General features: G+C 38.0%; 1 protein-coding gene across 3 annotated transcripts in view; it reads right to left on the bottom strand.

Moving 5' to 3' along the window:
* Nucleotides 1-23,601, bottom strand: part of apba1a (amyloid beta (A4) precursor protein-binding, family A, member 1a) — an 81,773-nt gene extending 58,172 nt beyond the window's left edge. For 2 of the 3 annotated variants that reach the window (XM_067407901.1, XM_067407905.1), the window contains exon 1: nucleotides 20,329-20,462. The gene's annotated coding sequence lies outside the window, so the exon portion shown is untranslated. Of the gene's footprint in view, nucleotides 1-20,328; nucleotides 20,463-23,529 lie in introns of those variants that run through there. The other variant, XM_067407904.1, reaches the window with a different exon arrangement.
* Between the last annotated feature and the right edge of the window lie 719 nt (nucleotides 23,602-24,320).

Genomic DNA, 24,320 nt, shown 5'->3' with positions numbered 1-24,320 from the left:
CTGATATTTTCACTTGGAGCACTATCACCTCTCCAACTTGTGAACAGACTGTATTTCCACATTCTAATTGTCTAGAGAGCATTTCATCTACAGGAGCATCATCTAGAAGGTTTTAGGTCTGCTACTTAGTGAAGAGAGACCCTCTACATTCTCTAAATTTAATTCAGTTTACTAATAAAGCGTACTGTGTATATATGCTTTATATAAAAAAATTCTTTGTTGAATAGTGATGTGCATGTTTCTTTGCAGCTATAGTATGCTGCTATGTGAAAATGTCTTGCAGAACAATATATTTGATTATATAGCAAAAGGTCTGATTTAAATTGTACCTTATTCTGGACAAAACCGCCCACTTCAACATGTAAAGTGACCAATCACAGTCTATTTTGTTTTATGTGCCATTTAGTAGTGAGTGATACCACAATAATATACAAGCTTAAAAAATATTTAAGTAACAGTGTAACAGAACAGAAGTAGTGAAAATGATGTATAGAATCTGGTCTGGATTTTGGAAGTAATAAGCACTAACTATTTAAAGGATTAGTTCACATTCAAATGAAAATTACCCTAAGCTTTACTCACCCTCAAGCCATCTTAGGTGTATATGGCTTTCTTTTTTCTGATGAACACAATTGGAGATATATTAATAAATATCCTGGTGCATCCGAGCTTCATAATGGCAGTGAAAGTGCTTCCATCCACATCCATCCATCATAAACGTACTCGACATGGCTCCAGGGCTTCTGCCAGACCGCCTTTTGTATTCAACTTACGAAGAAAGTGTAAAACTCTTGCGGTTCACAAAGCTTACGCTACGTCCTACGCCTTCCCTATTCAACTTACAAAAACAGCTGACGCGACGGCAGTTTACACTTTCTTCATAACTTGAATACGGAAGGCGGTCTGGTGGAAGCTAGATATTTTACTTCATAACTTGTTAAATATGGATTTTTTTTTTTTTTTTTTTTTTTACACAAACGGATCACTTCGCTTCAGAAGGACTTTATTAACCCCCCAGAGTTAAGTACATTCACGATGGATGGATGTGGATGGAAGCACTTTCTTCAGCTCATACTCATTTGTATCGCTCACTGCCATTATAAAGCTCGGATGCATCAGGATATTTCTTAATACTGTATAACTCTGATTGTGATCATCGGAAAGAAAAAAGTCATATACACCTAGGATGGCTTGAGGGTCAGTAAATATTGGGGTAATTTTCATTTGAAAGTGAACTAATCCTTAAACAGACATAATTTGGAATCACAGACGTTTAGTTTACTTGCCAAGTCTACTTTTTTTCCAGACGGACTGATAAAAAAGCCATAAATGCCCTTATTTCCGGAAGTGGGAAAAGTCAGCCAATCAGATTAGAGCAAATCAAGAAAGTACTTTCTAGTTTTTTTGAGAAAATGCATCAGATGGCCAGTGAATGCACTGTGGGCGATCCGTGGGCTTGTCTCGGACTGAAAACATCTATGAATAGGTCTTGCAGTAGGCAGAGAGAGAAAGTCAGACCGTCAGACATCTTTTCTCTTGCTTGTTCAACCGTATCAAATTGAGAGGAGAAGCAAACACTATCTTTAACCCATATTCAACAATATCTAGAAAGGCCTTTGCCATTTCTCATTTTTTATATCCCTACTCTTCCCAACAACACAAGTTGACAGGAACATATAATCACTTTAAGACGATGCTGTATACAGTCTGCATTATCTGGTTGGCTTTCTGAGGTTTAAAGCAAGCAACAGAGTAGCTTTACTGAACCCCAGATCAACCTGATTATGTCACTTTTGTGAAATTACATGTGATTACTCACTAACAGTACAATCAGATGATGTTAAAGGAACAGTTCAAAATGAAAATATCTTCTTTTATATCCCACAGAAGAAAGAAAGTCATACAGGATTGAGGGTAAGTAAATGATGACAGAAAGAATTTTCACTTTTGTGTGTACTATCTTTTAAGAATACACAAAAAACTAAGAAAACACTCGCTTGCATATAAAAGAAATCTGTCCATTTGATTTGAAAGACAGGCAAATGATGCGACAGATTTTTAGTATTTTAATTTTAGTATTATAGAGTATTTTTTATCTGAAAAACAGAGTGAGAGAAGTTATTGGAGTGATTTTAAAAATGTTCGAATAAAAATCGACAAAACAAGGGCAGGGTACCCATGTGTCTCAGCTGAACATGAGTTCTGCAATATGTTTAGGGAGAGAGAGCGAGAGGCGAGAGACAAGTGAGACGTGGGTGGTCACATCGGTCTGTAATTACTCCCTCTGGAGTCGCAGGTGAAGAGAGATGACCTTTCCACAAGCTAAAAGCACAGCAAGTACAAATCACCTGACAACACGTGCATGAGTCTGGGCTATCACGTGAACTTTCTAACAATGAACAATGACATCAAAATACTCAGCCTGTAGCATGATACATATACATTTCAGAAGAATTAACTGATAAATCAATGCTAAAATCAAATCAACATCTTATGTCTTGTTTACACCAAGTTCAATTACATGATGCTGCTTTTGCTTTTGTCCTTTTAATTTATTCAAAAATGCATTAAAAATTCTGTTTGTTTTTTTATTGCATACAATTACTTGAATATACAATATGGTGAGCATGCTTCATTGGTGAGCAATGAAAATTCATTTTCATATTTTCAGGGGCATAACATTGAAAAATGTCTATTTGATACTACTGTCCTGTTATCATAATAAAGAAAATGTCTCATGAAAATGAATGAAAAAATCTTAGAGAATGAGAACCTAAAATAGTTTGCCATAATCCTAAGAAAGGGTGACCAGCTACCTTCAGCAAATGCTTCCATTCCTCCAGAGCTCACAATTTCCAATATAATAGCTTTGCTCCGCCGGAGTGAGCTTCTTGGAAAAGAAGGAAAATGGATGGAGTCGTGATGATTTCCCCAGCTGCCGTGAAAGCACCGCTACTACGGCAGTTGTTGAAGCATTGACTTTGACCACGAATGGCTTCTCTGGATCGGGATGGATCAGGAGCACTAGTGAAGGCATCCTTTAGAATTTGCATAGCTTGGGTGGCACTGGGAGTCCAGGACAGAGACTTGGGCCTGCCTTTCATTAGGGTGGTGAGTGGAAATGTAATGGAACTGAAATTCTTGATGAAATGTGTGGAGAAATTGGCAAAACCCAGGAAAAGTTGTAACTTTTTTATGGTGATGGGAGTTGGCCAAGAACGTACTATATCAACCTTTCACTAATTTGGTAACTGAGGAACTGGGTGGAGGACTGGTGGAAGGTGCATTTCTTGGCTTTGAGGAAGAGTTGGTCCAGGAGTACACCAAGATGTCATCTATGAACCTCAGTACAAAGTGGTGGAGGTACTCTCTGAGCACCTTGTGCATAAAATCCTAGAATATGGAGGGGGTGTTGACAAGCCCATAAGGCATAACGCAATACTCTTAATGGCCTGTAGGTGTCACGAAGGTGGTCTTACACTCATCCTCCTCATGTATCCGGAAGATATTGTATAAGCTTTGGAGGTCCACAGGGCTCTCGATGGAGGTACACTTAATGGGGAGGGTCTTGGGATTGGAATGTTCTCAGTGTGCAACTGTCCTACTTGGAGCTGGATGGGACCCACACAGAGGTCCCTGGAAATGAAATTGCTGGCTGACCCAGAGTCGATGAGGACAGTAACTGGAATAGAAATATCAGAAGCAATAAGAGTGATACCCTTGTGGTGAGTGGAGTAGTACTAAGAGCCGGTTCCAATCCTTGGTGATAAGCTGTGAGGAGTGAGCGCTTGTTCCATCCACTGCTAAGGTATGAAACCTCAGAGCATTGTCATTGATGGAACTTTTTTCCCTGGTGTAAATGAATGAAGTTGACGGCTGAAAACTTCTCTGAAGTGAGCCACAAAACTGTTGAGAGATTGGTGTCACTGATCAATGGTTTCAGCCCACTGGGGCACATGCCCCTTTAGCAATGAAAGGATGAAAGAAAATTTGGGTCTTTCTGTGGGGAAGCAATGCGGCTATATCTCTATATATCTCTAGGGGAAGTGAACACTGGAGCAGGAAGCCATTGCAGTCCTCCAAGTGCCTGGTGCATTTACAGGTGCGTGGTAGATCCAGATGCTGTTAGAACAGGGCAAAGGGAATCGTTGAGTTCCTGGAATGGATATCGGCCTGTTGGGTTCATGATGTTGAGGGCTGGTCTTTTGTCTGGGAATGCCAGACTCGGAGACAGCGAGTAAGGTAACAAGCCTAATATCCACACTGGAGACCAGACAAAGAGTGTCTCAATCAGCTGCCTAGTGCAGCAATCAGGGGCCGGTTGAATGAACCACTTAGACTAGTCTTAAACATTAAGACACTAATATTTTTCTTGAAGAGTGGTCATAATTTTTTAAAGTCTGTTACATAAAAAGGTAGACTGGTGTAATTTGAATTGGAAAAATAACATTGATTACCCCTTGGTTAACTGCAAGTTGGTCAAACTGGTTCTTAAGACACAGTCTTAATATAGTGACTAAGTTTATGCAACTGGCCCCTGGGCACTTATCAGAGTTGGCCATTTTAAAGGCAGTCTCAATCGCAAAATCCAACCAGTGCACTGATCCGTTTGCTCCCTAAAAAGTCCCACCAGGAAGCATCAATGCTCACTATGTTCCCTTAATGGAAGTTCTGAAACACGAAACATAAATCACTTAATGCCAACTCACTACACATAATGACACACGATAGATGTTTTTAAACATAAAAAACAATTATATTTCAGCATAAATCTGAACCTCCCTAGACAGGTAATGAAAATAATCTCACTAACATTCATAAATTATTTATAGCTGAAATGCTGCACGTATATGTAACAAGCAAAGTATAAATCATACTGTACTTTAAATAACATTAAAACAATGTCAGAAAGATATCAGTTCTGTTGTGGTTCATAAATACAAGTAGTGATGTTGTATAATGAGAGAAGAGTCGTCAGTGTCCCAATGTGTAGTGAGCCGGGGTCCTTACTGTCCTTACTAGTGCCCGAATTCATGTACACGATATACTGGTTCATGACCTTGGAATCTAGGGAGCTGATTGAGATGCACCCAAAGAGTGACTGTAAAGCCGAGTTTAGACTGCACCATTTTCAAAGTAGTCGGGTCACTGTTCTTTTCTCACTGCATGGCTATCTTGGCCAGCATTCAGTCGCTGCTGTGTTCAAACTGCACGATGGATCGGCGACAGGTTTCACACTGCATGACTTTACAATAGGAAGAATTGCCGACAACTCTGTCTGGCACGCAAACTATGTTTCACAACCAAACACACGCGAGATGTGACAAGGAAAAAACGCGATATCACGCGTGCAAGAGTTATTATTATTATTAAAAATGGTAGCCCTCAAGAAGCTTGCAATACAAGTTGCCTGTGCACTGATTTGCAGCGAAAACAAGAAAAAGAAAAGAAGAATATGGAGGAGGAAATGGTTGGGGAGACTGTGGATTGTGTGTTCTGCAACGAGAGTTGGAGGTAAATACATAACTTTTCAATGTGCTGCTGTTTCGGATGATCAAGCAAATGTTTGTGCTTTGTTTCTGTTTGATATAATTGTAATGTTTATCTGAAACGAAGCCATGCTTGCTGATATTATGGTCTATAACTCCTCCCCGAACTCCCCGCTGCTCTGTATCTTGCTCTCTCATTGGCTGTCGGTCATCGCCGATGTAGTTTTCAGTCAGAACGCTTTTCACACAGCATGATTTTGAATCACCGACAGGTCCAGATATTTAGCATGCCAAATATCTCACGTATGTCGGCGACTCGTCGGCGATTCTCTCAGATCGCGTCTTTGCTCATTCACACTGCGTGATTGTCACTCGCGTGAACGAGCTCCGATTTGCCTGTGATTTCGGGCATTTGTCAGCGATTTCTCAAAACCTGTCGGCGAGCCAAAATCGGGGCTAAAATCGTGCTTGCCTGAAGTCGGCTTATGCCGAGTTCAGACTTCACGATTTTCAAAGTAGTCAGGTCACTGTTCTTTTCACACTGCATGACTATCTTGGCCAGCATTCAGTCGCTGCTGCGTTCATACTGCACGATGGATCGGCGACAGAAGGTTTCACACTGCATGACTTTACAATAGGAAGAATCGCCGACAACTCTGTCTGGCACGCAAACAACGTTTCACAACCAAACACACGCGAGACCTGACAAGGAAACAACGCGCGCAAGACCAGAGTTCTCACGTGAGACTGGCCCTGCGTCTCAATCAGCTCCCTAGCTCCCTAGGTAGTGAATCAGTACATAATGAAAGTGAATGTGGCTGATACCCTGATCAGTGCCCTGACTACTGAACTAGGAAGCTGATTGAGACACACGGTGGGATTATTATTAAAAATAGTAGCCCGCAATGAAGCTTGAAATACGAATTGCCTGTGCGCTGATTTGCAGCGAAAACAACATAAATAAAAGAAGAATATGGAGGAAATGTTTCGGGAGACGCAAAGTACAAGGATTGTGTGTTCTGCAATGACAGTTGGAGCTAAATACATAACTTTTCTGTGTGCTGCTGTTTCGGATGGTCAAGCAAATGTTTGTGCTTTGTTTCTGTTTGATATAATTGTAATGTTTATGTGAATGAAGCCATGCTTGCTGATGTTGTGGTCTATAACTCCTCCCCAAACTCCCCGCTGCTCTGTATCTTGCTCTCTCATTGGCTGTCGGTCATCGCCGATGTAGTTTTTAGTCAGAACACTTTTCACACTGCAGGATTTTGAATCGGCGACAGGTCCAGATATTTAGCATGCCAAATATCTCACGGGTGTCGGCGACTCGTCGGCGATTCTCTCAGATCGCGTCTTTGCTCATTCACACTGCGTGATTGTCACTCGCGTGAACGAGCACCGATTTGCCTGTGATTTCGGGCATTTGTCAGCGATTTCTCAAAACCTGTTGGCGAGCCAAAATCGGGGTTAAAATCGTGCAGTCTGAAGTCGGCTTTAAGGTGTGTGCTAAGTCCTGATTGGCGTGCTGATGAGGGACAGGTGCAGGTGACCAGTATTCAGGTGAGAGTGAACACTGGGTGTGTGAGGTGGTAGAACCTGGTGAGATGTGACACCTTTATTATTATTTTTTTAGAAAATTTTACAATTTAATAAAATTGCTTCATTGCTTTTTAAAATTTGAAAAACTGAAGTCACGTGGTACGACCTACAAGGCCATATGGTCCAACACACTTGTAGAAAAAAAAAAAAAATAGAAATCACATCATTGAGAGAACCCACAGGATGACGTTTAAAGGGTCATATTCATGAGATAAAGCTCATTCAATCCAATCACTGCACTGTAGTATGCATATGATTATAATTGCAGTATTATGCATGAGGAAGTATCTCTTCTCTCGCCTCAGTCTGTTGTCATTGAGAGACATATCGTTGGTGTTCGTTTCCTCAGTGCCACAACACAATGTGTTTTCCTGCGACACGACCAGAGCAGAGGTTTGTGTGCATGTGGATTGTTTTGCAGTAATCTACCAGCACAAATGGAAAATATGTTCGCGTGAGATTGTATTACAGCGGAGAATTCAAATGTCACAAAAGTGCGGCTCATTCTCCTCTGCCTGCTCTAGCTGCGTTCAAATCATAGCAATTTCCCTCAGCACAGCAAGTGTGTTGTTTGAATTTTGCCCGCGATGCGGTCAGAGCTGGAGTTTGAATACGAACACATGAAAAATACAATTGTTATTATGATATACAGGCGGAGTGCGCATATGCTTGGTTTCAGCGCGGAGCTTCTCGATGAGTTTAATAACACTAGCCACATGGCTCATAGCTCATACAGAATAAAGTATCCGTGTTTAAAGTTTTTATTTCACACATTCTCCTGCACCACACATTAACCAGCACGGTGTAGTTATGCACACATATTTCATTAAGTCTTTTCAAATGAATTAAATGTGCAAACTGGACACTGATACTGTGTACGCGACGACACGATAATTCTAAAAGACTGATTTTGAGACTGCAGTGCTCGTAAATGTAATCAAAGTAGCCTATTATTAGCCCTATTAAATATATGCTTTCGCATTTCTCCCTTGTGCTTGGGAGTTTGTTGTCATTCTCTCCGTGCTCATATATTAATATTCATTATTGTGTATAATGAGTGTGTTGTATGTCTGTGCTTCATTGGTTGTTCTCTCCCCTCTTCCCCTCCTCTACACTCCCACTTTTCCAAAGCTTTACACGCCCATTTTCACAGACTTTTTGAAACTCAGAGGTGTGAACGACCAGGGTAAAACAGAGGGGTTTCATGACCCTTTAATCTCCCCGACAGCCTGTGTAACCTCATTTAGCCACTTGTTAGCAACCGCCTTTTTCAAGAAACACAATAGCTTCAAAAAATCATTAGTGGGGTAATACTGATGTATTTTATCTCGTAGAATAAAACGTGAAAGTGTCTTAGCTTGTGTTCACCACAGACCTAATTTCAGGCATTTAACCAAAATCCCATTTAAAAAACCCACTGACTTCAGGACGATGGAATCAGAAGTGTTAAAATTCTAACCCGTTTCCGCGTTTAGGCCTACAAAGTGATGTCATACCTGCACCACTCTATCAATTAAATTGTTGTGGTTTGCTATTGCTGTGATCTCATGTGAGTGACAGGTTGTCCCACCCTCAGGCTAGTAAACATCAGAGAAAAGAATATATGTTGTTGCAAGAGGGAGAAGTTATTTTGAATAGAAAGGTTATGAGGACACATTAATTAAAAAATAATGATATGCACAGATAAATCATTGAAAATAAATGCTGCAATATTCCATTAATATTGCATTGTCCATTTTTATTTCATAGTGACAATAATGTTTATAAAATAATAATTGATAATATTTGTAAAAAAAAAAAATGCCTTGAAAAATGCTTTTTAAACTTTTTTTTTTTTTAAATAATGGTTATTCATGCATTCAAGATGTAATGAAAATATTTTATTACTTTTTACTTGGTACACCACATGACATGTTTAGTCATCAAACTAAGCATTTTTGAAAATGGTGTAAAAGTTTTTTTTTTTTTTTTAAATCAAATGAAACCAACATGAACACAAAGAGTACATTTGTTTTGAACTAGACTTTTTTAAAGATTTTTCATTTTCCTGGCCCACCTATCAGTCAAACATTAAATACTCTTTTTGCAGGATTTTCCTGGAATGAAGCTACAGAACATGTTTGTTTTGTTTGAAGCGGCAGGGGTTATCATCTCAAGGCTCCCGGCATTAAGCTGCCTTACATTACGCTGGCTAATCTCTGCCAGAGGCTGGTTTAACCACCGCACATCCCCAAAATCTACTGAGCATGGTCTCTGAATCCCAGACAGAGCAGCTCTCATGTGGAGCGACCTTCAAGTGCTCATGAATTAACACAGCAGGCTTTATACACAAACTGATACACACACCATAGCCGTAGCTTCACGCTCGATGCTGAGACGATGAATTGTGGATCGTGAGAACTCGGAGAGGCCGTGCAGCATCACAACAAAGGAAAGCCCCATCTTTTGTGTAATTTGTACAATCCAACACTGTTAATCTCAAGCCTTTTGTAGGTCTTGGACAAAACAAATACAACAATGTGACTGTCAGCCGGCCTAAACTGAGATCAGTTTGCCAAACATCAGAGTAATTCTCTCATGAGATGAGAATGACAACCAGAAAATGTGCCAAATGTACAATCAAAGTGAACAGCAAATAGATCATTCACACGGCGATTGTCACTGACTGCTCTCTCCCCATCAGCCATGAGCTGACAAAGAGACAGAGAAAGTAATGCAGAGAAAGAGATGTTTTTTTTTTTTCTAGAATAAACCAGGACACCTGTCCTCCCACAGGGCTTATAGCTTTATAATCTGCAGTGTGAATGCAGCACTGCTAATAATGCAATAATATCACTGTCAGATAGCTTGATCACCGCCACTATCTATCATTTGTATCATTTCTTAGCAAAGTATGACACACTGATTAAAGCAGAAGACATCAAAAAAAATTAAAAACTAATTAAACAGTGAGTTAAAGCATGGCAATTAAGAAAAACAAATTAGCATTGCACATGAGAACAATTTTGATAGATATGTAATTGTCTACAAGTACTATAAGACTAGGATTGAATAGACCCTTTTACAGCTCACGTGATCAAACAGTTGCGCACGCATTTTGGCAACGGAAGTGGTGTTGTTGCCTATTGGTTTTAACGTGTTAGCAACTTTGAAAGTTTTTCAGGGCTCTCAAGTGTAATGCACTGAGCGTGACAGTCACTCATTTCGGTCTTTTGTCACGCACTCCCGCCACACATTGTATTCCTCACGCAGAAAAACTATTTTTCATATATTTAATATGCCGCCGCGCCGGGCAGGAATCAAGCTCCCCTGGAGTAGCCTGCCACTTATCAGCCAATCAAAAAAAGAAAGAGGCTACACAGTAGCCAATCAGAAAATAGCACTATTGTATCTGGGTACGATTTAACGCAACAACCAATGAAAAAAAGCATATCCTGGAATTGTTCACCATCATCCTCGTTCACCCACAGAGGAAAACAGCTCTGAGCATCACTTTGAGCACAGAGTAAGTCATGATCTCCTATTTTAATGTTACAACAAATTCACAGCTTGTTTGACACAAACAATGACAACTTGACTGCTGTTAGAGAATGTTTCCCAGATAATCAGCATCAGTTTTTCATGAGTGTCTGAACAGTCAACAGTTTTACAGCCTGTTCACTAAAAACCTGCTCAGTAGTACGTTAGTTATATTTTCGTCATCACAGGATGACTGACATTTTGTCACATTAAACATCTCTCTCTCCAAATAGGCTTCATAATTTTATTAGCACTAAATAAATTATAGTGTATTACATCGTCGATGTTATTGGTCACTTTAAAAATCATGTCATCTTGTTGGTTATTTGTAATTCTTGCCTGTCTTTAAAACTTGAGAGCCCTGGTTTATGTACATATATCTGGCCACTGTATTTGGCCATCTGCTAACGTCTTCTATCCACTCGACTACACGGATCTGATAGCCGGATACCATTTGATAAAGTCAACTTTTTAAAATAACTTTATCTGCCTGTGTTGATTAATCCGCTCGCGAAGCTGTAGATATTAATATCACTTTCGGAGTTGCTAACACGTTAGAACCTATGGGGAATAACACCACTTCAGTTGCCAAAATGCGCGCGCATATGTTGCTACGTCATCATTGTGTAGAAACAGTAAAAGGGTCTATATGAAAGAGTGGAGCATGTGAAGTTTTCACATGCGGAAGGTCTATATTTCAGTAAATGACACAAATGCTTGTTTTCTTGCAGTGGTTTTCCATGATGGCATCAAAAATCTAATTGAAAATGAGAATATATAATGAAGGTAGATATGAACTGAAAGATGGTCTAGTATAAATTTCACTTTGATATCAACCTGATATCAGGGCTTATGGGCTTAAAGTTGTCACAGGTTGTAAATGTAATTTCATTCAATATTTTCATTATCTGTAGGCCAAAATAAAAATTTTATATTTCTGTACATTACCTCTTCCATGTTTGATGCTTAAAAAAAAAAAAAAAATGTTTACAGTGTAATATTAAATAACCATTAAATAACCAACTTTATAAAACAGTTCCTGTCCTTGATTCTGATTGGTCAAGAGCTGTGTTTTATTCACGATAAAACGCGGCTATGAGTGCTTCATCCAACGGTTCTGTGTATCACCACACAACACCGTTAGCAACCACTCTTAGCAACATAAACTCTTTGTTCTCAATTGATTGTTCACTGAAGCTATACTGTATAATGTAGAAGAGTATTGTGAGAAAGATTGTGTGAGCGAGTTTATTACCTGCATTCAGATTTAGCATTTTCCTTCAGGTCAATCCTATGTTCATAATAAAAAAATCAGTTTAAATGTCCGATGTATTATCTTGTCCTTTTAACAGTTAAGGGGTTTTCCCGTGACTGACAGCCCTAGTCAAAGCATTGGTCAGTTGTATCTTGATCCATGTTTACATCAATTCAGTCTTTTCAATGTAAAAGTCTTCGCTACTGACTGACACACTCATAAAGACAGTCTTGACTCTTTGCCGCCATCTAATGGTGTAATAATGTAACTTCTGTTGCTGTTCACGGTCAGGGACTTTTTTTCAGGCGGAAGGAAGGCTTTTAGTGAAAGTTTACTTAAAGGTGCAATATGTAAGAATTTTGCAGTAAAATATCCAAAAACCACTAGGCCAGTGTTATATATTTTATTATTATTATATTATTTGTTCACTTGAGTACTTACAATATCCCAAATGTTTCCAACTATTAGTAAATAATGAGAAAATTGCAATTTGAACCAAGGCTCCAGGCTGTCAATTACGTCATACCCGCGTTACCCTCGGTTTACGGAAACCAAAGACACTTTAATATATTACATGTTGTAATAGACAAGGGAACAACTGTTTGGTTACATTTATAGACATAAAACTAATTGTTGTTATAGCTCAACACGTTTAGTCTTATTGTTTAAATCAAATTATCTTGATTTTTTGCGAGTACCATGCTTTACCATGCGTCAGAGAAAAACACTATTTTGTCAAGTAGCTAACATAGCATAATCAGATGCAGCTTTATTTTTAGTAACAGTGATACAGCATTTTCTCCATCATACAATATGTTTTAAAATTAATTGCATGCCATTTATCAACACAAGCCATCCAGCATTTAATATGATATTCTAAAACCGATCTATCTTACTGCAGTGTGTAACAGTGTCTCATAGCAGCCGCTGAGTAAAAAAGCACAGAGTAATGTTATAACATTTTCAACACACTCAAATGTATCTAATATGATAAACAGAGCTGTGTTTCCTCATACTCATGACCGGAAAAGCGGAAGCAGCACCAGCGACTGTGACATAATAAAAGTTCTGCTGCTCGTGAGGCGTGTGTTGATCAATCGCTCCAGCTCCTCGTTCAGCTCCACAACACTCGCTCATGCTTCATACTACAGTAACGTTAATAATCGCATCCATGAACATGATTTCTTCCCGAGTCAAATCCCGATTATTTCCACCGGCTGTGAGATAAAGACCACATGTCCCAAGATTCCGTGCTAAAACTTGGCGTCTTCAAGCTACGCCTTTGTTTTGAATAGGCCTCTAGCGACCTCTAGCGGACAGAAAATATTACATATTGCACCTTTAATGAAAGTTGCATTGATACATATTTTTGGCTTTAATATTTGTATTGTGTGGTAACCGTTTTATAAAAGCTCCACTTCGTGTCGTGCCTAACAACGCCCTTCAGCCGTGACTTATTCACAATACAGCACAGCCTTCTCATACCTTATTGTTTACGTAATGCATCTCACATATATTTTTTTAAACAGTATCAATAAGCAGCAGTTTCCTTCTTGTGACAACTTACCCCGTAGAGTTTGTCAATATGTCCTGTTCGGGATCCCAAAATAAATTAGTGTTTAATGAACTGTAACTTTCAAAAATCTTCCCATCCTCATCCTGAGAAATCTTCAACTAGCCCCAGTTGAAACAAATAATCCAACAAAATCAACATCACAACACCAGCTTTGCTGAATTTATAGAAGAGACTGTGATAATAATGATTATTAATTAAGTCATTTAGAAAAGCCTATTATGCATGGTCAGTTTCAGTTAAAATCTCTGTTGTCAGTTGTCCCTGTATTAATATTCTGTCAGCTTTGCTTTCTCACCAGCATCACAGCTCAGAGGATTATGTCTATTAAAATGTATTCAACCTAACTAGAAACATGACCAAGTCCTTCCTTCCCGCAGTTTCCTAAAAATCAATTACAACTTCTAAACATTTTGCCAAGCCTAAAGAACAAGTCTAGATTGTAAAACCAACCCTTAATTAAGCACTTCCCTTTCAGTCTGGATCTTTCTATTAATTTTGCTGCAGTGCTTTATAGAACGTTCATTATAATTCTATGCAAGTAAATTTGAATCTAATTATGGCCAAACCTCTTTTACAGCAGCCTCCATAAGTTAATGACTCCTTGATAAACAACAAAGGGAATAAACAAACCACTGCCAGATGGTGCAAAACAAGTGTAAAGAATGTTTTGGCTTGATAAAAGAAACCTTTTATCTTTTGCAATTAAAGTAATCACAAGACAGAAAACTGAAAACTTCCATCCAGGCCATTACCATTCCACAGTCCATATAAACAGACTGGCAATTAAAAGGTTTGTTCACACAAAAATTAAAATTCTGTCATCATTTACCAATCCTCATGTTGTTCTAAACCCATAAGACTTTCATTCGTCTTTGGAACACAAACGAAGATCCTTTTGATGAAATCTGAGAGCTTTCTGTCACTCCATAGACAGCTAAGCAACTTTGACGCTTCAAAAAGTTCAAATTTTCTGAATAGACTCTATCGCTTAATATGATGAACAGATTCAATTTAGACTTTTATTTACATATAAACATTGATCAGCAAACATGAACCTGAATGATGCACGAGAACAATCCTCTTATGGAAGTTCAAACATGATGCATAACTCAAGAACGAACCTCACTTGTTCTTGCACGCGTCAAGCAAACATGCTTGAGCTACTGTTTACCACAACTCATATGCGAGTTGATGAATGTTTACATGTGAATAAAAGCCAATAAATTCAATCTGTTCATCATATTAAGCGATTGATTCTCTTCAGAAAATTTGGACTAAACCGCTCAATTCATATGGATTCGTTTTACAATCTCTTTATGAACTTTTTGGAGCATCACAGTGGTAGTTGCGTAGCTGTCTATGGAGGGACAGAAATCACTGAGACTTCATAAAAAAGATCTTCATTTGTGTTCCGAAGATGAACGAAAATCTTACGGGTTTGGAACGACACAAGGGTGAGTAATAAATGACAGAATTTTCATTTTTGGGTGAACTAACCCTTTAAGGACTGAATCTTCCTTGCTCTTTGAACTTAGTTAAAGGGATAGTTCACTCAAAAACGAAAATTCTGCCATCATTTATTTACCCTGATGTCTTTCCAAACCGGTATGACTTCATAATCCTCTGTGGGACATAAAAGATAATATTTTGGACAAAGTTATACTGTTTTTTCTATATTATGGGACCTAAATGTTTCAAGCTTAAAATAGAGGAAAAAATAGCATAAAATTAATCAACTTGAGAGATATATTAGTCTTCTGATGCGACACAATCACTGTGAACAGATTGAAATTTAAAGGCACAATATGTAATTTTCAACGCTAGAGGCCACTTATTTAAAACAAAGGCGTAGCTTGATCATGCCTTGATTTTGTGGAACAATGGGAGGTGTTGACTACAGCCGGTGGAAAAGAATCTGATGGGACTCGGGTAGAAATCATATACATGGGTGAGCTAATGCATTAAAGATTTATTAACATTAGTGTAGTATGAAGCAGGGTGTGGCTGAAAGCCATTGGAGCGGAACGAGACCGCTGAAGCAATTGCTAATGAGAGACAAGAACAACACACGGCTCAAGAGCAGTGGAGCTTTTATTTTGCTGCGGGCGACCACTTCCGCTTCTTCATACGTATGTGGGGTAACGCAGCAATGTTTTATCATATTAGATACATTTGTGTCTTTAAAGTAGTTATAATGCTACTCTCTCATTTATAGGTGATGCACAGACACAGTCGGTGTCCTGGTTAAAATTGCTTATTTCTTTGGATTTAAACATTCTTGGAAACATTTGGGATAATGTAAGTACACAAGTCAACAAAATATATAACACTGTCCGAGTGGGTTTTTTTAATATTTTAATCCAACAATCTTACATACTTTGCCTTTAAGTTTTTTTAATTTTCATTCGCAAATTAATGTCAACACACTCATACAGAGACTAGAGACTGACCAATTTCGATTTTTTTTTTTTTTTTTTTTTTTTTTTTTTAGAAACCCGATATGGATACAAAGTAAAGTAACTTTGCATATATGCAATCATTCATTTTTTACAGTTTTGAAAGGTTTAGGTGTTATTTACATTACCTAAATATAAATGCTAATATTTCTGAAAAAATTCAGTAAAACCAATCATGGTCCCATCTAGACTACATCAAATATGATTGACAACACAAACCTTAAATGTCAATGCTCATTAGTTCTCACAAACACAACATTTTTGGTCAAAGATTTCTTTTAAATTTGAAAAAATAAGATCTTGCATCAGTCGCAAAGAGCAATTGCATCTTGCTTTATGACAGCCTGCCCACTGCTCTGTCCTCCCCATGCATATTACAGTATCGGCTAACCTACTTTTACACTGACATTTAAATCACGTCAAAGCATTTAATTAGTTGTAACGCTGTTCCTGTGCGCCTATAATTCACTAAATCACTTTCAAGGCTGTCATGCAAATGAATAGCCGTCATTAAGTTCCACTGTGATGGTCTGAATATGACTATTGATAATATTACTAGAGTATAAGGTGTGTGAAAACATTCTCTGTGTTGACACAAGGACGTGACCTCCAGCACTGGAAGTGTGAATCCGGACAGGGTTTGAATGAACAAAAGTCTGATGTGATTTAAGATCTTTGGACATGAATGGATAAAATACTCCATCCAGCTCAAGTTCTTCATCACAATCAGTCATCATTCTGTCCTCATAGATATTCAGACCGCATTTGTTTAAAACAATTTGCACACTACCTTGGCGCAGAGTTCCTTTGTGTCCTGAGAATACTGAATACATTTCTCTGACTACTAGTGACAGAATTTTGCTGACACACAAGACAAATAATAATACATGAGGAAAATTGCCCAAGGCCACATCGGACTCCGAGTATGTGTGAAGCGCAGCTGCTTCACTTTCAAGATTTCATATGAGGCCACCAAACAAAACTCGACACACAGCTTAAAAATTAATACAATCCCCAACCCAGCGCCAGCTACATCCCAGGAGAGTCTCAGGCAGCTCATTAAATATACCGTTTAAAAACAGGTAAGAGAATTTCCTTTATCTCACCAAATATCCTGACTGCACAAAATGTGCTATTTGTTAATATGGATAAAAATGTGAATGATTTATTAATAATTTGCATTAAATAAGACTATTACAAAATATATAAAGCATATCTAGTGTAAAAAACACATGCACATACTCACTGGTTCAAAAGTTTGGGTCGGTATGATTTTAAAAGAAATCTCACCAAGGCTGAGTTTATTTTATTAAAAAAAAAAAAAAAAAAAAAAAAAGGTAATAACAGCAATATTGTGAAATATTATAATTTAAATTAATAGTGGTCTAATGTAATATATTTAAAAATATAATTTATTCCTGAATTTCCAGTATCATTAATCCAGTCTTCAGTGTCACATGATCCTTCAGAAATCATTCTAATATGCTGATTTGCTGTTCAAGAAACATTTCTTATTTTTCTTATTTTCAGCATTCTATGATGAACATTAAGTTAAAAAACAACAACATTTATTTGAAACAATCTTTTTTTAACGTTACAAATGCCTTTACGGTCACTTTGAGGTCAAAAATATTCTAGTCCTATAAGCAAAAATAAATAAATAAAATAGCAAATGTAAACATTTAAAATTCACAGTCTCTATTCTACTTGACCAAATATTTATATCATCAACTAATCATACAAAATGCCTTCCAACAAAGAGCTCCCTATAATGTGAATATCCTATTCCCAAATATGCTTAATATCCTAAATAAACCATAAGACAATGGAAGGAAAAAAAAAAAAAACAGACATATTTTTCTATATGTCCTGCATCAACTTCCTTTTTCAATAGGAAATATATATATATATATATATAACATACAGGAAAACCCCCTAAGGAAGCCGGCTAGAAAGAGCGTGCTGTCCATACAAAGAGAGCAGTAATCAGAGTAAACCCATAATACTGCAGGTCAAAGAGCCCTTCTGGGAGGGACATTTCCCATTTCAGCTTCTCCACTCATTTGCCTAGAAAGACCAACAACTGGGACCGGAGGCTTCACTCCACTCACAAACAAGAGCTTATTTAAAACATGGGCAGCAACAGCCAGAAAAATATTGGAAAAAAAATCACCGGGTGCCTCTAGGGAAATTCAGTTTAGGATCACCTTTGATCTCTTCTCTCACTGTGTGGTGACAAATATCCCTGTGTGCTTGGATGGGTCTAGAGCAAATAACCTCTAAAATGCCTGTCTTCTAAAAACAGTCACTGTGATCTTGCTACTAGACATCTTACTGCATGATAGCATGCAGATAAGCACAGATGAGGCACACAGACTGACAGGCAAAGATGACTAGGAAAAGAAAAACATGACATCTCAACAAGTACATGCCTCCTTAGCCACACCCTTCCTTCGATTATTGCTACATAAAAACGTGCATGTTACATTTCTCCCATTTTGACGGTTCTGCTGAATCAATGTGTGCAAAGCTAGGCCAACAACTGACACAAAACAGCTGTTTCTATTATCAAAAAAGCATCTGTAATAATATATCCGGATGCTTTTTAAAAGAAATACATATTTTTGTGCATCCTACTGTTTTTTATAATTATACAGCACTGTCTTTAGCTGAGATAAATGATAACTGCACTTTAGATCCATTTACCCATTTTCGAGATCAGTTTATTGATTCAGGTTTGGCTGTTTATTCAAGTGAAACACTAATTCTGCAAACAGAGCAGTTTGATGTGAATATGTTTAAAAATCTAAATCTATACACATACTATAATCAGTACCTGCCTACTAATCTATAACCATGAAATCTTAATGTGTAAATAATAACCTCATTGTGGCGTATTTGATTTGAATCAGATTTACAAGTGCAACTGATCAGTCCTTACACACTGAAGGACTATTCACACATACTGTACGTCCGTTCTTTTAGATCAGAGAAGAATTGGGTCGCACACTGAGCCTGGTTTCTCCCAAGGTCTTTTTTTCTCCACTACTGTCACACCTAATGGAGTTTTGCTTCTTTGTCACTGTCATCTTTGGCTTGCTCAGCTGGGGCTTAAAATACAAATAATGTTCAGAAAATATTATTGATGTGACACTATCAGATAGAAAAAGCTAAACTGAATTGAGCTGGAAAATAAAAAATGTTGTATTCCGTACAGCTGCTTTTGAAGTCTTTTCATAACTGATGAACTTTGCAACATTGACAGTGTTATTAAACTGAAGTGACTCAACATTGGATCTAGTGACGGTACTGTCCTCTGTAGATCTCCTTTATCGCTCAACCGAATTTGCTAATTGATGAACTTTGCAACACTGATGTTGTTATTGAACTAAATTGTCTTCTGTAGAGCTGCTTTACATCTGAAATTTAATTTCTTTAATAACTAAATTCATTTTGCAACATTAGCAGATATTAGGCTGTTTATTACTGTGACTCTGCTTTGAAAACCTGTATTGTTTGAAGCGCTATATATATATATATATATATATATATATATATATATATAAATATATATATATAAATGATCAATATATGAGCAATTTTCTAAGCAGGAACAATTCTTTCTTAGATACCTGGTAGTTGTGACGGGTATTAAAAATATCAAGTACTGTGGCATAGCATGGTACTAAACTGCATATAAACGGTACTGAAATATTTACATACGGTTCTTGAATGAAATTTGGAGTATCGTGGTACTTGTCCCCCCCCCCCAAAAAAAAAAAATAAAAAAAATAAATGATACTTTAATGTACTTTTTCAAAAAACAAACAAAAATTGTAGCAACAGCACCACATACAAAAACACTCATGCCTTGATTTTTTTTTTTTTTTCAAATGTAAATAAATACCCCAGTAGAGCAGTGCTCAGCAAATGTTACAGTCCAGGACATTATCACACACATATGACACAAAAATAGCCATTTTCACAAGATAGCCTACATTGTTTACAGCTGAGAAATGCACAGATGTCAGATCTTTCCTCTGGTGTTATTGCTGTTATTTGCTCAGTCATGGCTTGATACATGAGAGGGCTTTAAGAGTCTTCTGAGAACACTCCCATATCCACAGCTCCTCAAAACGAAGTATTTACACACACATTTATCATTGAGCAACACTTATTGACTTTCTGCACAATTTGCTATTATATATTTGCAAAGGGCGGGTCATTACTGTTACCTACTCCATGCTCACTGACGTCCTTAAAAGCAGAGTACTGCGACATAAACCACGACAGTTTTTTTTCGTTTAAGACATTAAAAGTAAACTAATCCGTCACAACTCATAAGACAAAGCATTTTAAAAGTTTAGTTAAAAATACTCCCTACCAATCAAAACATCAATGAGATGCGTAAACTGCGCGTTTTCGCAGCCCTACCTGCATAGACAGCAGCAGCAGCAGCAGCATCACTCGGAGAGAGTAAAGGTGTGATATTGCGGATGGATGTGGCACATAGGCTAACGTGAATATGTGCAGCGACGTCTAACGAAGGTTTTTCTTTATCAACCCAGTGCAAGCCCTGTCCTTGTCATTTCGCCTTCTTCTCAGTCAGTTTTCACGCGAGTGTTTTGCTCTCCCACCTGCACAGCATCCGACGCCGCGCAGTGAGTCTGCATCTAGGGCATGTATTTGGCAGGAAAGCAGGTTGGTAATGCCTACAGCGCAAGCGTATTCCGAGGACGCCATTCAACAGCAGAGCACTATTTTGCAGAAACGCCGAACCTCTGTGGACCACAGAGATAGAAGGGAGTGCGTTTACAATCACAGCGATACAGAGACTACAGTGAGTCATCAGTTGTGGCACTTGAACGTCCGTAACAGAGATTACGTGAAATCTGTGTCCAGCAAGGCTGATTCATTTTCACACTCCTCCTACACAAACACTCTCAATAAGTGGTATGCCGTTCGTAAACTGGTGTTTTTAATCTATTAAAGTCACCATGAAATCAAAATGGACAATATGGAATTAACAGTATTTATTATAAATGATTTATCCGTGCAATTTATTTTAATTCATGTGCTCTCATAATTTTTAATCAAAACAACTTCTATTATCTGATGACGTGTTTACTGGCGCGAGGGCGGGACAATAAGTTTTCCCCTCCAGCAACCTACCGCTCACACAGTCAAATCGCATAATAACTTAACAGAATAGCATGCTGCTACTATTTCTGCAATATTTGCTCCGGTTTTTTTTTGAAGCATGTGACTGCATTACTGAATGAACACGCACTTAACAAGCGTTTTTAGTATAAACGCGTCTCATTCTTGAAAGAGGTTCCGCAGGCTGACTAAACAGCAAACACTGAACGTTCCCCTAAGGTTAGCAGCTTTCTATTTGGTTATTTATAGGAACCAAAAATAGGAACTTTCTCTGTAGGTTATTATTATTATTATTAAGGTAGTTCAGTAGCAGGATGTGTCACAATCATTGGATTTACACGTAATTGTTCCCTTAATTCAAATCTCTGTATGCTGCCTGTGGATGTAACCCTTCCTGTTCGAACCGCCCGCTCTCAGAGGGACTCGGGGGTGCTGGCATGGGAGTCGGGCGCTGTAACAAGGAGGCTAAAGACCATAGTCTCTAGCATCAGTTGCTTGAGCGCCTCTTGAGATCAGGGGAGTGAGGTTTACACGCACAATGTCCGTTACACTCACCCCCTTAAACCTCGCTCCCATCCGGGTCACGGCACCAATGTAACCCCTCCTGTTCAAATCACCCGCTCTCAGCAGGACTTAGACTTGTGCCGATATTCGGTAATGCGATAAATCGCGATAATGAATATGCACGATATTGTAATCGTGGGCACTTCAGAATACCGTAAATAATAATTTATTACCAATTATTAATTTTTTAGAAGGCAATTAAGAATACTTTACCCATCAATCATATAAAATGCACAACACTGCTGTATTCTGCGTCAAAAGGACACGCGCTCAGATGTAAACAATCCCAACGCGCACGAGAAGCACATGGCGGAACCAGTGAAGGAGACGAGCTGAATGAAAGTGCGCGTTCACTCTCTGACAGCAGAGGGCGCTGATGGAACAGCAGTGTGCAGCGGTTACCACGGAAACCATGCAAACAAAGTAACTGCGCTAGTGACGTTTTTAAAATGCTTCAAACAGCCATTCATTTTTTTGTAATCTCAGTGTTGTTCATCACAGCACCAAATACTGAATACTTAAAAAAGACTTAAAAGCATATTTAAAACATTTTTATATTTTAATCTGGACTACAACATGCCCTAATGATTAGAAATGTTCTGATTATTTGTTATTGTTCAGTAAAACTTTGAAAACATACTGCTTCATTAGTTAACATGTTAATTCATTGTCACTAAACTGACAATAAAAATACTTATAAAGTATTAATTATTATTAATTAATGTTAAATTCTTAGTTACTGTTTAATACCATTATTAAAATCAAAATAACTTATTTAATGGACCTGAGATAAAACTAACAATGATCAGTTGTGTTTCTAAACTAACATTAACAAAAAATAACACTTTCTTAACAAATGTAGCTATTGCTCAATCTTAGTTAATGCATTAAATAGAGTAAAGTGTTATCTGTTGTTCTTTATAGCCTAATTCTTTTGCATTTCAATCTGTTTGAAAATTTCAGCCAGTTGTTTTTATTACAAAAATAGTTCTTAAACCTGTTAAACTATGACAAAAAATGTTTTGCAACTTATTTTAATATCATGATAATACCGTATACCGTGATAAAAGCTTCATCAATTAAATCGCAACATGAAAATTTGATACCGTCACATGCCTAGCAGGACTCAAACCCAGGGCCGCTGGCATAGGAGTCGGGCGATCTTACAAGGAGGCTAAAGACCGCAGTCTCTAGCGTCAGTCGCTAGAGTGCCTCTTGAGATCAAGAGAGTGCAGTTTACACGCACAGTTCTTACTGGCCGACTTCCATTACACGGAGACAGCTTTTTTCAGCATTCGGTGGCAGCCGGTGTATTGAAACGAATCGATTGAATCAAAAGAATAAAACGAATGAGTGAAAGATTAGTGACTCACTAACAGCATGCTCACTTGTTGCCACCTAGTGGTGTAATGATAACCTACAGGAAAAGACATATTTTAGGTGAATGGATTCAAGTCACCGGGATGAAATAAATAAATAAAAATCAGCACTCAGTCATACGCGCGTATGTCGACCCACAAGCATAACTTAGAAACTGAATTAGTTGGAGGCATTACTCTCTCCCCGCTAATGAGGATGAGATTGTTTGCATGACAAAACCGATTTCGTATTGGAGAACTAGTATACAACTTCACAGTTTAGGCCCTCGCATTTCTTTTGTATTGGTAACTGGGTGTAATGCAGTGCTTTCCACACCAATGAAACATCCTTCCTAGTGTAAGCAAACACTGTTCAACCTGCAGGGAAAGCGACATCGCAACAGGCACTCTGACCGAACCTCATCATTAAACGAATTGAAGTACAATGATTTTATTTCATTACATGGTTCCTGTTTTAATTTAAAAAACAGCTTCCGCGACAAACAATGATTAATTCATATCGCGTAAAATGAAATGTCGAGTCGTATCTCACCTGTGCCTTTACTGCAGTTTCCAGCGATCTAACGGTCCTCCGAAATGTGTCTGAATCCACCATCTTCATCGCCTGCCTTTCACTCAGTCTATGGGCAAGCCCGACTCCTCCCATCAGAGACCTGCTAATCAAACACCAGCACCAAACGCTGCCTAATTTCTCAATGAACGAGCTGCAGCTCTCGGCAAAACATCCGAGCAAGATGTAAGTGTGCATGTAATACTGCAGTCTTGAAGTTAGTCAGAAATTACTTAAACTAAATGGGAATAAAAGCCATTTCAGTGGCACGAAGTGAATCAAGTACTAGTACACTGGTTACAAAATGCCTGTCCAGCCCTCCCACTCAAGAAAGCTACAAATATAGGATAAAAACAGGAAGCAAGTAATATTTAGCATACTACTGGTAGTATTTTTATTTAAACTTCTCGTGGCTGTCAGTAAATATGAGGTCAGTATAATTTTATTTATTTATTTATTTTTATTATTATTATTATTTTGACAAAAGTGACAGACTTTGGTACAAACATTGCATTTTTTTTTCTTTTCATCAAAGAATCTTGGAGAAAAATATTACGGTTTACACAAAAAGCACTAAGCGGTTTTCAACATTGATATTAATAAGAAATGTTTTCACCAAATCAGCATATTAGAATGATTTCTGAAAGATCACGTGACACTGAAGACTGGAGAAATGATGAAAATTAGCTTTGCCATCACAGGAATAAATTACATTTTAATATACAGTACAGTCAAAAAGTTTGGAACAACTAAGATTTTTAGTGTTTTTAAAA

The sequence above is a fragment of the Chanodichthys erythropterus genome, chromosome 13 (genome assembly GCF_024489055.1).
Source record: "Chanodichthys erythropterus isolate Z2021 chromosome 13, ASM2448905v1, whole genome shotgun sequence".
Lineage (NCBI taxonomy): Eukaryota > Metazoa > Chordata > Actinopteri > Cypriniformes > Xenocyprididae > Chanodichthys > Chanodichthys erythropterus.
The sequence above is the reverse complement of the archived record's forward strand: the minus strand, read 5'-3'. Positions and strand labels throughout refer to the sequence as shown.